This window comes from Gossypium hirsutum, chromosome A02 (assembly GCF_007990345.1).
Source record: "Gossypium hirsutum isolate 1008001.06 chromosome A02, Gossypium_hirsutum_v2.1, whole genome shotgun sequence".
Lineage (NCBI taxonomy): Eukaryota > Viridiplantae > Streptophyta > Magnoliopsida > Malvales > Malvaceae > Gossypium > Gossypium hirsutum.
Genome location: NC_053425.1, coordinates 98,208,815 through 98,224,097, shown reverse-complemented (window position 1 = coordinate 98,224,097; position 15,283 = coordinate 98,208,815). Strand labels below are relative to the sequence as shown.

The following is a 15,283-nucleotide window of genomic DNA, read 5'->3' as shown; positions in this document are numbered from 1 at the left end:
CTTATTCAGAGGAGGAATAGACCCTGTCTAAGAGTACTCTCGTCATAATTAAGCAGAGTTGATTGCGCGCCTAGAAATAGGGTGACAAGATGTTGCTGGATTAGGGTAAAACCTAATAAGGGGATCCATAGATCGAGTTAAAGCAACCCTAGAGTGTTAATTAGAGAAAAGTCTTGGTTATTCAATCCAGGGATTAGACATTATTAGTCTTGAATAGGGCTAATAACATAACTTAGGGATCTCTACGGAATAAGTTGAATGAATAAATAGTCCGATTTGGAGCCAGAATAACAAGTAAAGTCTAGGTGGATTTTTCCTTAGGTATTGTCTCAAGTCAATCGATTTTTTCCCAAAAGCAATTCCCCAATTCTTTTCTCTGTGTGTTCTTAGTTTAGATAATTAGTTAATTAAAACAAAAAACCCATTTATTCTTAGGTTAAATAATAAAAAGATAGTTATTACTAGTACTTTTAGTTCCGTTGGGTATGATATCCCGGTCTTGCCATTACTATACTATTGTTCGATAGGTGCGCTTGCCTTTTCGTCGTGATAATAGTTAGTCTAGGTTTGATCTTCATTATAAATATTTATTACTTGTTACGAATCACGCGATCAAGTTTTTGGCGCCGTTGCCGGGGAACTAAAATATTAGGAATGCTCAATTTTTATTACTTTAGCCATTTATTTTTTTTGCAATTTAATTTTATATTATTATTAATTAATTTAATTTTTCTTTCTCTTGATAGGTTTTTATAGTTTATGACTAGAAAAAACCCGTCGGGACCATTACTTTTTGACGAAGAAATCGATCATACAATTGCAGAAATCAAAGAGAAAAAAGGCGCAGCCTAAGATACACAGAAAACGAGCAAGAAGACGATACTCAACCCCCAATCGAAGAGATGGCTGAAAACCAAAACCATCAGCTACCTCCTGTAATTGTGGCTAATCAAAACCCTTTCCACGTGCTATGTATGATTATGCTAAACCTTCTTTAACAAGAACTGAATCTAGCATAGTTAGACCTGCTGTAGCTGCAAATACTTTTGAACTGAAACCTAACACAATTCAAATGATTCAGCAATTTGTTCAGTTTGATGGTTTGTAGGATAAAGATCCCAACGCTCACTTAGCAAACTTTCTGGAATTTTGCGATACATTTAAAATCAATGGCGTTTCTGATGATGCCATACGTCTTCGGTTGTTTTCCTTTTCACTGAGAAACAAAGCTAAAAAGTGGTTGAACTTGTTACCACGAGGGTCAATTACTACTTGGGAACAAATGATCAAAATTTTTTTACTAAAATACTTTCCGCCAGCTAAAACGGCTAAATTACGTAATGATATCTCTTCTTTTGTGCAGATGGATTTAGAAACACTCTACGATGCATGGGAGAGATACACGGACTTAATGAGAAGGTGCCCTCACCATGGGTTACCGCTTTGGCTTCAAGTATAAACATTCCACAATGGTCTGAATCCCTCGACTCGGTAAATGGTTGACGTAGTTGCTGGTGGAACCATCAACAATAAAACACCGGAAGATACCTATGAGTTTATAGAGGAGATGTCACTGAATAACTATCAATGGCAAGTTATAAGGACAAAGCCAACGAAAACAGCTGGCGTTTATAACGTCGACTCAGTCACCATGCTCTCTAATTAGGTATAACTTCTCAATAAAAAAAATTGATGGTTTACTTGGTTCTACACAGGTACATCCAGTAATGAGGTGTGACTCAAGTGGCGGAGGTGCGCATACATAATATCAATCCTACAACCGAAGAGGAACAAGTCAACTATATGGGTAAAAATAACTTTCAATCTCAAAATAACCCATACAGTAATACTTAAAATGCAGGTTGGACCCAAATTTCTCCTGGGGTAGTCAAGGGAATCAAAAGCCACAAAATCCTCAGGGTTTTCAACAGCCACTTTATTAACAAGAGAAGAAACCAAACCTTGAGGAGATGCTCTCAAAATTCATATCAGTGTTAGAAACCCGTTTCCCAAATATCGAGACAGCACTTAAAAATCAACAAGCATCGATCCAAGGACTCGAGACTCAGATAGGCCAGCTTTCCAAACTAATCTCTAAACGACCACAAGGTAGCTTTCCAAGTAACACTGAACCCAACCCAAGGGAACAACTCAACGCAATTAATATCCAGAATGACGAAGGAGTCGTTGAGCCTGAACCAGAACCAAGGGAAGAAACAGTAGTAAGCAAAGGAAAAGATGAGGTAGATCAAAATACAAACAAACCGGTGAATGAAGAATATAAACCTCGTGTCCCATACCCTAACGCAACAAGGAAAGATCGCCCAGACGAACAATTCGGTAAATTCCTTAAACTTTTAAAAAAATTGCATATTAACTTATCGTTTATTGAGGCTTTGTCGCAGATGTCGAATGCAATGAAATTTTTAAAAGAGCTTTTAGTAAATAAGCGAAAGTTGGACGAAGCATCGCATGTAGAGCTAAATGCAGTCTGCTCAGCTATTCTACAGAATAAGTTACCCCACAAATTGAAAGATCCAGGGAGTTTAACAATTCCTTGCTTAATTGGTAGATTAGATATAAGTCATGCATTAGCTGATTTAGAGGCAAGTATAAATGTTATGTCTTATAAAATGTTTAAACGACTAGGTCTCGGTAAACCCAAACAGATTAGGATGAGCATTCAATTGCCTGACAAAACAGTAGATTTCCTAAGGGTATTATTGAAGATGTTCTCGTTAAAATTGATAAATTTATTTACCCAGTAGACTTTGTCGTCTTAGACATGGATGAGGATAACGAGGTACCTTTAATTTTAGGATAACCCTTTTTAGCAACTGCCAAAACCATTATTAATGTAGGCACAGGAGAGCTAATACTTCGTGTAGGTGATGACGCAGTAACACTCCAAGCACGCAACTCAGTCAAAACCTCTAAGACTCAAGATAATGCTATAAAACCTGTCGATGATAAAACTAATATTCAATCGTCCTTGCAGGAACCTCTTCGAACCAAGACAACAGAGACAGTGCACTACTATCATTTAGAGAACAAAGACACTCATGAGGAATGAAGGCTACGGATAGAAGAGCTAGACGAATGGCAAGCACATAAATCAAGAACACACGATAAACCAAAATTACGCCAGAATGAGTTCGATACCTCTCCAAATCAACTTAAGGTTGGTGATAAAGTCTTACTAGAAGCCGTAGATCCTCACATTGTCACTACCACACCGAATGAGGAAATCCCTCTTACGGTACTCAGTATTTTTCCATTCGGTATGATGAGGTGAGTCATCCTAGGTTTGGCACTTTTAAGGTAAACAACACCCGTTTAAAACTTATTTTGATGAGATTGATAGCGGGACTGAGGAGTACGAACTCCTCGAACCAGCCTGACTATTCACTAGAGAGGTAAGTCAAGCTTCGAGTATAAATAAGCACTTCTCGAGAGGCAACCTGAGCACTAACATATTTTGATTTCTTTATTTTTTATTTTTTATTTCTAACACTTTAAATCATTAACTTTATCTTTGAACAACAAAGTTTTTCAGAACACACGGCCAGGCACACGGGTGTGCCTAAAGCCGTGGCCAAACAGGGGAAGAGACACGGCCGTGTGGAAGCAGGACTTGATTTCCCCAAAACATGGGATGCGATAAATCCCCACGGCCGTGCGACATGGCCGTGGGTGAACTTGATAGGTGAACACGGGCGTGCCAGGGGCAAGGCTCTTCTGTTTCTTCGACACGGGCATGGTACCCTAACACACGGGCGTGGGAGACGCGAACCAAGCCATATACAGCCGTGCAACATAATCATGCAGCCAGACGACCTATACACACAGGTGTGCGATAAGGCCGTGTGACGACATCACAAATTCGCGACGAACATGGCCGAGCCATGACACACACGGGCGTGCGCACCAGCCGTGCCATTTAAAATATATATATATAGAATAATTATCTTATTTTTCTTTTATTCACTTGTTTTCCTTTTAGAAACGGCTTACCTTCAGAGTCAAGCTTGCCAGATTTATCTCCAATATTCGATCCTGCCAATCCAAGAATATCATCCATTCTTAATACAGGAAGTTTCACATCTCCCCCTATTTTTTTATATACTTTAATATCTATCTTTGTACATTGAAGGCAATGTACATCTTAAGTGTGGGGAGTATTTATTTCATTATCAGAAAATCCCTGAATGATTGCCTTGTTCTCTTGAAAAGCTCTCATATCATATTTAGGATAAATTTTGATTGATTTATGATTTTGATTGATATATCTCGAATTAAAACATAGGAAATTATGCATTGATTGTTTAAACTTTAAGACATTAGAGAATCAAGCATGATAAGTTGATTTTTAAGAATTTAAAATCTTAGGTTGTTTCCCCAAAGTTTAGGTATTCCTTTGAATTGGAATCCACAAGTTTTTATCATCAAAAAGCCATAATTTTTGTGAGATTTTTTAGCCTTTTGAGCATCTATTCATTCTTTCATGCTCACTCTTATTATTGCTTTGAGTGCGTCCGTATTGAATTGTTATTCTAGAACTTGCTTGATTATGCATGATGAGACCACACTATTTGATTTGATATGTCAAAATGATTAAGGCACTTAGGATTAACCACTCATGCCATGAAAAGCCTACCTCCACGATTAATCCCTAGTAAACCCCCTTGAGCCTAACAAACCATTCTTTGTATTACCCTTAATATTAACCTTTAACCCATTATTGTTGAAATCCCCTAAATTAATCCCTATTTTTGTTGAGATTTGAGTTGAATGGATTGCCTAGCTATGTTTTGTTCTTGATATATAGTCTATATTATTTAACTTGTTTTTAAAAAAAAACTATGTATACATATCTGTACTTTCATATTCTGAGAGAAGCTCTGTTGTATGCAAGTGAAGATTAACTCTTTTTCTAGTTAGGCAACTTTTCAATTCAATCTCGATTCTAACCTTTTATTTCAGCTTGTGACCATACCCCCTAACCAAGCCTCATTACAACCCTCTAAAGACCTTTTAATTGATGTATCGTCTTAAATTATAGTGGTGGAGATTTGATTTTAATGCAAGCATATGGTAATGACTTTCTATTATTGACTATCGAGTGCTTCCTTTATTGTCCTTAAAACACCTCAAGTGATTTGAGTGAATCTTTAGTGAGGATGTAAAACTTTGTGATATTCTGAATTAAAGGTAATTACTTAGATGAGGGAAGACACCTATGTTTTTGGAATAAAATGCTCAACTTGGAATGATTGAAACTTTTATGTTCTTTCAGCTAAATTCTCAATGTATGATTACCTATGGATTAATTTGAGATATTATTAATAGAAATTATAAGTTAAAAAGAATTTATTTTGATTATGAGTTGAGGATTTTGCTTAAGGACAAGTAAATGTTTAAGTGTGGAGGTATTTGATAAACCATAAATTGTACATATTTTTACCCCATGTTTAATGCATTTTATGGATGATTTCTCATTAGAATTGGTGAATCAGATGCTCTTAATGCTTTAATTTCATGTTTTATACTTAGGAGAGCATAAGAGAGCAAAAAACAAGCTAAAAATGGACAAAACGGACCAAATCGAGAAGATGACACGGCCCAAGCCTTGCCACACGGGTAGCTCACATTCCCGTGTCTTTCAAGGGTGATGACCAAGGCTTTCACGATTCACACGGCCTGGCCATTGACCCACATGGCCATGTGCAATTTAACGGATCGAACATGGCCTGGCAATCGTGTCACACGGGCGTGTCCCTGCCCAGCCCAAGTTAAGCCCAATTCGAAAAAGGCCACTTTTGAGGGCTTCTAAGCATTCAAAAGCCTATAAATACACCCTAGAAGAGGAGTAAAAGGGGACACAGAGAGGAGGGGGTAAGGAATTACTCCAAGGAAGCCGATTGATCCATTTCAGAAGCTTGATTCATCATCAAGACTGAAGATATCTCCTTAATTTCCCTTCAGGAGTTTTGGGTTTTCTTTATGTTTTGTATTCTTTATTCTTCTGAGATGTTTTCTTATTTAGTCATGAACTAAATCCCCTAAATACCTAAGGGGAATGAAACCTAAGACGAATCTTGTTATTATTTTCTGAATCGTATGATAAATATTTAACTTGTTCTTAATTATGTGTTCTTAATTCTTGTTTTGATATCCCAAGATACTGATTCAAGATAAGCTCTTATTCAGAGGAGGAATAGACCCTGTCTAAGAGTACTCTCGTCATAATTAAGCAGAGTTGATTGCGCGCCTAGAAATAGGGTGACAAGATTTTGCCGGATTAGGGTGAAACCTAATAAGGGGATCCATAGATCGAGTTAATACAACCCTAAAGTGTTAATTACAGAAAAGTCTCGGTTATTCAATCCAGGGATTAGACGTTATTAGTCTTGAATAGGGATAATAACATAATTTAGGGATCTCTACGGAACAAGTTGAATGAATAAATCGTCCGATTCGGAGCCAGAATAACAAGTAAAGTCTAGGTGGATTTTTCCTTAGGTATTGTCTCAAGTCAATCAATTTTTTCCCAAAAGCAATTCCCCAATTCTTTTCTCTGTGCGTTCTTAGTTTAGATAATTAGTTAATTAAAAAAAACCCATTTATTCTTAGGTTAAATAATAAAAAGATAGTTATTACTAGTACTTTTGGTTCCGTTGGGTACGATATCCCGGTCTTGCCATTACTATACTATTGTTCGATAGGTGCGCTTGCCTTTTCGTCGTGATAATAGTTAGTCTAGGTTTGATCTTCATTATAAATATTTATTACTTGTTACGAATCACACGATCAATGGGGAAAATTGTCGTCCTCCAAAAAGTCTTCTGTACAAAGTCCCAAGGTAACTCCGAATTCTGGGACACTCAATTGTTGCACTAGATTGCCGAGATAGAATTAGACTGTGCCTGGGTCGTTGTACTCTGCCGTAATCGACTGCAACTGAAATGTCGAACAAAGTTCCAAGGTGAGTTCCTGGTACGTCGACTCAATAATGTCAAAGAAGCTGTCTCAATGAGCGGTAGCGAGGAGGGCTCGAACTGAGTTAGCTAGGTGGACCTGCTCTAATGCGGCCCAATCAGTGCAACTTCCCACACCAAGGGGTCGGGCACATAGAATTTGAAACAACTCCTTCTAAGGTCCTGGTGGAAATTGGACGAAGGGGTGGCGTATCTCAGTAGTCACAGTTGAGGATGTCGCTCCTTTCCATTTTTTAGAAGTGGGAACCACAGTTTTCTTGCATCTTGTGTTCGTCAAGATATCTGCCAAAACTGATGAAATAAATTAACCGGACAAACTAATCATAAAGTAGATAAAAAAATAAAACTCTGAGTGGAGTTCAACACTTTTAACTACACTACTAATGATATTACTTAAATGAAATACTACCTTTAGAAATGAATAATTAATATGAATAATGATCAGAACAAAATAGCATGAAAACAAAGAATCAACTAAAATAACTATAGGCATGATACTGTTGAAAGAAGATAAAAGCAACCAGTAGCACAAATCTACCAAAATAGTCCAATACTAAATCAAAATCAGCCCAAAATCAGCGATTAAATGAACAGGAGGAAAATTTAGCAAGAAACATAGGATGACAGTAAGCGATAAACCAGTAGTAAAGCTAATGAGAAGTAAACAAAGTAACAAGAAAAAGAGTTAATAAAAGAGAATAAGAGTAATAATAACCAATAAAAATAAAAGAAGAGAGGAAAGAATTGAAAATCAATGGGAGTGACTGGAGTGGATACGGATGGTGTTGGATTGGCTTGGGGCAGTTGTGGTAGGCGGTCGTGGCTGTGGGGGTAAGAAAAGAAGGAGAAAAGGAAAGGAAGAAATGAGGATGAGAAAGAAAAGGGGGTGGGGATGTTAGTTGCCGGCGGCTCGTCGGAAAATGGTGGCCTGAATAGGAGAGGTTGTTGACTTGCGGCGGTTGTAAGGGAGATGAATAGTAAAGGGAAAGAAAAGGATGAATAGTGGGGTTTAAATTTAAGGTTAGGGTTTTAAATTAAAAAGGGGGCCATAGTCGTGCAGACCCCGTGTTGGTCCACACGAACGTGGCCCACGCCCCTGTGGTGTGCTCTTAGCCCGTGTTTTTCGTGAAATTTAAAGTTAGTATTGTACACGGCCTCTTAGACACCCCTGTGTCTCTAGGCCGTATGGTACACAAGGCCTCGTCGTACGGTCGTGTGCACGTTCGTTCGCTTCTCTTAGGCCCATGTTAGGTCCAACACGCCCGTGTTCATGACTTGTGCTTATGGTCTGATGATTTAAGTCAGTATCACACACGGCCTCTGGACACTCCTGTATGTCTAGGCCGTGTGGACCACACGACGGCATCGCACGGCTATGTGTTAATTCATTCGCTTCTCCCATGCCCATGTTAGGTCCACTATGCCTGTGTCTAGTAATCAGGATTGCCCACGGCTTTTTGGCACGATCGTGGCAGAAGCCCGTGTTGTATTCTGACTTTTTGAAAGTTCAGTTGTTTGTGCAAGTTCCCACACGGCCTCAAGCACTCCCGTGTTCATAACCGTGTGACTTCCACAGCCGCCTCGCACAGCCGTGGTGATTTAACGTATGTTGTGCCTCTACTGATTTTTTGGGGAATTAAAGTGTAGTTTTGCCACGGTTTGGGACACGCCCGTGTCCTTTAGCCTTGTGGTGCACACAGCCGTATCGCACAGCTGTGGCTATTTATCACAGCCCGTGTGTCATCTTGTCTTGAGGAAAATGTTTGTCCTGTTTTAGCATGGCCATGGACACACCTGTGTCTCCTACCCGTGGTGAGCACACGGCCTAAGGCACGCTCGTGTGCCAGGCCTTGTGTGCCAAAAATACTTGCAGTTAGATTATAAAAAATGAAAAAACAAACTAAAGTTATTTAATGGGGTTTGTGCTCGGGTTGCCTCCCGAGGAGCGCTTATTTAGTATCTAAGCTCGATTTTACCTTGTGGGTCTATTTAGGCAGGTTCGCGAAGCCGTATATCCTCTCCATTATCTTTAAAATCCTTACCGTTATAAAGTTTAAGACGATGTCCATTTACCTTAAAAGTGCATTGGGTTGGGTGACTTACCTCTACTGTGCCATATGGAAAAACGGTTTGGACTACGAAAGGACCTGACCATTGTGATTTAAGCTTCCCAGAAAATAATTTGAGCCTTGAGTTATATAGCAAGACAAGGTCTTTAACTTCAAATTGCTTGTGTTGCTTTAAACGAGAATCATGGCAGCGCTTCGTTGTTTCCTTGTATAATCGTGAGTTCTTATATGCATTAGCTCGCCATTCATCTAACTCGTTCAGCTGCATCAATCTCTTTTCACCTGTGAGTTTGGGATGAAAGTTTAAAAATTTTATAGCCCTGAATGCTTTATGTTCTAGTTCAAATGGTAAATGACAACTCTTTCCATAAACAAGTCTGTAAGGAGATGTTCCTACGGGGATCTTAAAAGCAGTTCTATAGGCCCATAAAGCATCATTTATTTTCTTTGCCTAATCCTTCCTACTCGACTCTACAGTCTTTTCTAGGATACATTTAAGCTATCGGTTTACGACTTCGACTTGTCTACTAGATTGAGGATGGTAAAGTGTAGCTGTTCTATGGTAAACTCCATATTTTTTAAGGGTTTTATCAAATTGAGCATTACAGAAATGAGTACCCCTATCACTAATAATTGCTCTAGGTGTTCCAAATCGAGAGAAAAGTTTCTTAAAGAACCTCACCACCATTCTATCATCATTAGTAGGTAAGGCTTGGGCTTCCACCAATTTAGACATATAATCAATAGCTACTAAGATGTATTTATTCCCAAATGAACTAAGAAATGGACCCATGAAATCAATACCCCATACATCAAATATTTCACATGAAAGTATGTACGTTTGAGGCATTTTGTCAGGTTAGAGATATTACCTGTTCGTTGGCATTTATCACAAGAAGTAACATACCTGTTGGCGTCTTTGAATAGTGTCAGCCAATAAAAACCTGATTCGAGTGTTTTATGTGCGGTCCTAATCCTAATGTAATGTCCTCCAGTCGGTCCTGAGTGGCAATGTTCCAAGATTCTAATTACTTCTGACTTCGTAATGCATCTTTTAATGACTTAATCTGCACATATACGAAAAAGAAAAGAATCTTCCCAAAAGTAGTTTTTCACATCAGTAAAGAAGCATTTCTTTTGCTAATGTGTCAACCCTTTTGGTGTAACCTTAGCAGCTAAATAATTCGCAATGTCTGCGAACCAAGGTTCCTCTGAGTCAGTTATAGCAAAGAGTTGTTCTTTAGGGAACGAGTTATTTATCTCATGTTCATCAAGCTCCTTGAGATGTGGGTTTTCTAATCTAGATAGATGATCTACTGCAAGATTTTCTGTTCCCTTCTTATCTTAAATTTCTAAATTGAATTCATACAACAATAAAATCCATCTTATTAGTCGAGGTTTTGCATCTATTTTACTAAGGAGGTATCGAAGAGCTGAATAGTCAGTGTAAACGACAACTTTAGATAATATTAAATATGGTCTAAATTTATCGAATGCAAAAACCACAGCCAACAATTCTTTCTCAGTCGTCGTATAATTTTCTTGTGCGGCTGTCAATGTTTTGCTAGCATAATAGATCGATTGAAAATGCTTGTCTTTTCGCTGTCCAAGAACCGCCCCTACTGCAAAATCACTAGCATCACATATTAGTTCAAAGGGTAAATTCTAATCAGGTGCAACTACGATTAGAGCATTAATTAATTTATCTTTAAGAGTATTAAATGCTTCTAAACATTCCTGACTGAAATTGAAAGGCACATATTTTTCTAGTAAATTCGTTAAAGGCTTAACTATTTTAGAAAAATATTTAAAAAATCTTCTATAAAATCCAGCATGACCTAAAAAGCTTCAAATAGCCTTAACTGAACTAGGGGGAGGTAATTTCTCAATAGTTTCAATTTTCACTTTGTCAATCTCGATTCCCTTGCTAGAAATTTTATGGCCTAACACAATCCCTTCACGAACCATAAAGTGACATTTTTCCTAATTCAATATAAGGTTCGTTTCCTCACATCTCATTAGAACTCATTTTAAATTTTTAAGGCAAAGATGGAAATAGTTACCGAATACCGAGAAGTCATCCATAAATACCTCCATAATGTCTTTCACGAGTTCATAAAAAATGGCCAACATGCATCGCTGAAAAGTAGTAGGAGCATTACATAATCCAAAAGGCATTTGTCAATAAGCAAACATACCATATGGACATGTAAATGTCATTTTCTCTTGGTTCTCAAGAGCTATTGGGATTTGAAAATAACCAGAGACTCCATCTAGGAAGCAATAATACATATGCCCAGATAATCTTTCCAACATTTGATCAATGAATGGTAAGGGAAAGTGATCTTTTCTTATGGCATCATTCAATTTCTTATAGTCAATGCAAACTCTCCATCTCATGACTGTTTGAGTTGGGATCATTTCGTTCTTCTCATTGGCCACAACAGTCATGCGTCCTTTCTTAGGAACGACCTGCACAGGGTTCTCCCAAGAATTGTCAGAAATAGGATAAAAAAATTCCAGCATCTAGAAGTTTAATTACCTTAACTTTTATGACTTCTTTCATGTTAGGATTCAGTAGCCTTTGAGCTTGCACACAGGTTTATATTCATCTTTCATTAAAATTTTATGTGTGCAAAAACAAAGGACTGATCGCTCTTATGTCAAAAATCTTCCAAGCTATGGCTCTTTTGTTCTCCTTCAACACTTGGAGTAACTCGTCCTTTTCGGTTGACTATAAATCTGAAGCAATAATCACTGGTAATGTTCCAAGAAACGCATATTCTAAGTGATTTGGTAGTTGCTTTAATTCCAATTTAGGAGGTTCTTCAACAGAGGGTTTTAATTTTAATTCATTGTTTACCTCAAACCCTTATATCTCTTCTGTCTCAGTGAAGGCTAATTAGAATTTAGTTCGGCTTTTATCTTACCTATCGTAGAATCATCATCATTTACCTCCTCTCCTTGGGCAAGACACAGTTTCAACGTGTCCTTATGTACGATTTCCTGTAAAGAATCTTGAGTAGCATGATCAATAGAATCAATAAAATAGCAGGAGTCATTTTGTTCCCTAGAAAATCTCATGGCATCATAAATTTTAAAAATAATCTCTTCGTCACCTACCCTAAGCACAAGTTTATCGTTACCTACATCAATGACAGCCCTACTAGTGGCTAAAAATGGGAGACCTAAAATTAAAGGCACCTCAACATCCTCATCCATGTCAAGCACAACAAAATCAACAGGGAATATGAACTTATCTACTTTTATAAGTACATCCTCGATAATACCCTTTGGATATTTAACAGATCTGTCAGCTAGTTGAATACTCATCCTAGTAGGTTTTGGATCCCCAATTCCAAGTTGCTTGTACATTTTGTAAGGCATCAGATTAATGCTAGCGCCTAAATCAGCTAGTGCCTTCTCAACATTTAAACTACCAATTAAGCAGGGAATAGCAAAACTTCCTCGATCTTTTAGTTTGGTTGGCAGTTTATTTTATAGTATGGCCGAGCACTCCTTTTTGAGTTTCACTGTAGAAAATTCTTCAAACTTCATTTTATTTGTTAGAAGCTCCTTCAAAAATTTTGCATATGTAGGCATCTGCGAGATAGTTTCAACATAAGGTAAGTTACTATGTAACTGTTTAAAAAGTTCAAGAAATTTACAAAATTGTGCATCCATGCGGACTTTCTTTAACTTTACTGGATACAGATTGGTGGTTTATATTCCCTCAACACCAGTTTTTCATTATTTTCGGGTTTTACCTCATCATCTTCTTTTCTGTCAGCTTCTGGTGGCAGCTTCTTTTGAAATTCAGCTAACACTTTCCCACTCCTTAGTGTAACTGCTTTCACATGCTCTTTTGGATTGGGTTCGGTGTTACTAGGTAGACTCACTGGTGGTCTCTCTGAAATAATCTTAGCCAGCTATCCTATTTGATTCTCGAGTTTTTGAATTGATGCTTGTTGATTTTTAAGTGCAGTTTCAGTGTTCTGAAAACGGGTTTTTGCTACTGAAATAAACTTTGCCATCATCTCCTCAAAGTTCGACTTTTCTCTTGCTGGTAAGGTTGTTGTTCGAAGCTTGGAGGGGGTGGTGGTCTTTGATTCCCTTGGCCTCCCCATGAGAAATTTGGGTGGTTCCTCCAACCTGTATTATAAGTGTTACTATAAGAATTATTTTGAAGTCAAGGATTATCACCCATATAATTCATTTGCTCGTTTTCCATGTTGGGGGCCGTAGGGTGGATATTCTGAATTGCACATTCCACCTCCACTTGCATCACACTATATTACCGGATGAACCTGCGTAGAACCAAGTAAACCATCAATTTTTCTATTCAAAAGTTCTACCTGATTTGAAAGCATAGCAACCGAATCGACGTTAAAAATGCCGGCTACTTTTGTCGGCTTTGTCCTCATGACTTGCCATTGATAAATATTCGGTCACATGCATCGTAAAGTGTTTCTAAGTCCATCTGCACAAAAAAAGAGATATCATTCCTCAACTTTGCCATTTTGGCCGACGAAAAATATTTAAGTAAAAAATTTTCGGTCATTTGTTCCCAAGTAGTGATTGACCCTCGTGGTAACGAGTTCAACCACTGTTTAGCCTTATTCTTTAATGAAAATGGGAATAACCAAAGGCGAATGGCATCGTCAGAAACGCCATTCATCTTAAAGGTGTCACAGAATTCTAGAAAATTTGCTAAATTAGTGTTCGGATCCTTGTCCTGCGAACCATCAAACTGAACAAACTGTTGTATCATTTGAATCGTGTTAGGTTTTAGTTCAAAATTATTTGCAGCAATAGCAAGTCTAACTATACTCGATTCAGTCCATGTTAAAATAGGTTTAGCATAATCATACATAGTACGAGGAGCAGGATTCTGATTTACTGGGTTTGCGACAACCACAGGAGGCAGCGGATTATTTTGATTTTTAGCCATCTCCTCGGTGTTATTGGTGTCGTCCTTGTGCTCTTCCTCTATGTATAGTAGGCTTTGCCTTATTTCTCTTCGATTTCTGTGAGCTGTGCTCTTGATCTTACTATCAAAATACAAATGTCCTGACGGGTTTCTTCTAGTCATAAACTGTCAAAAACCTGCCAGGAGAAGGTAAAAGAAAGATTAGTAATTAAAATAAAAATAAAAAAATTTTGAATTGTAATAAAAATAAAAATGGCTAAAGTAATAAAAATTAAGCGTTCCTAATATCTTAGTCCAGGCAACGGCGCCAAAAACTTGACAGTCGCTAAACTAACTAAAAATTAGACTAAGGCAAGCGCACCTATCAAACAGTAGTATAATTAAGGTGAGACCGAAAATATCGTATCCACAAGAACTAAAAGTACTAGTAATTACTATCTTTTTATTATCCAGCCTAAGAATTTAATGGATTTTTTCTAAGCTAAACTTAATTATTTAATTAACTAAGAACGAGACAGAGATGAAAGTTGGAAGATACTTTTGGAAAACCAATGGAGAAGATAATACCCAAGTAAGAATCGACCTAGACTTCACTTATTACTTCTGAATTAGATGATTTATTCACTTGACTTAATCCGTAGAAATTCGTGTTTTATGTTATTATCTCTCTCGAGACCAAAAACATCTGACTCTAGGTTGATTAACTGAAATCTCTTTCTAATTAAAACCCCTATTGTGGCATTAACTCGATCTATGGATTCCCTTATTAGATTTGACTCTAATTCGACAGATTTATGTCATCCTAACTCTAGGATTGCATACAACTCTGCTCAATTATGGAAGATCTACTCTTAAAATAGGGACTTTTGCTCCATTGAATAAGCACATCAAACCTGCATTAATATCCTGGAATATTATAGCAAAGATTAAAACTCATAATTAAGAATAAGAACAAGTATTAATCATATAATTCAAATAGTAATAAGATCTGTCTTTAGGCTTCCACTTCCCTAGGTATTTAGGGAATTTAGTTCATAACGATAGAGGAAAACATCTCAAAATTGGGAAAATAACAAAATATAAAGAAACCCAAAAAACTTCGGTAGAAATTTAATAGAGATCTTCAGTCTTGAAGTAAATCCTACTTCCGAGCTGATTCCGATGGTTGTTCTTCGAGTATTTTCTGCGTTCTACTCCGCGTCCCCCCTTGATCCTCCTCTCGGGTGTTTTTATAGACTTTGGAATGCCCAAAATAGCCCAAAATTAGCCTTTTCCGAATAGCATTA

The 15,283-nt window shown here is 37.5% G+C and overlaps 1 non-coding gene across 1 annotated transcript; it reads right to left on the bottom strand.

Annotated features, from left to right (window-relative positions):
- Positions 1–1,330: 1,330 nt before the first annotated feature.
- On the bottom strand, positions 1,331–1,437 carry LOC121217260 (small nucleolar RNA R71). The gene has a single exon (XR_005913370.1). It is a non-coding gene; the product is annotated as a small nucleolar RNA R71 (small nucleolar RNA).
- Between the last annotated feature and the right edge of the window lie 13,846 nt (positions 1,438–15,283).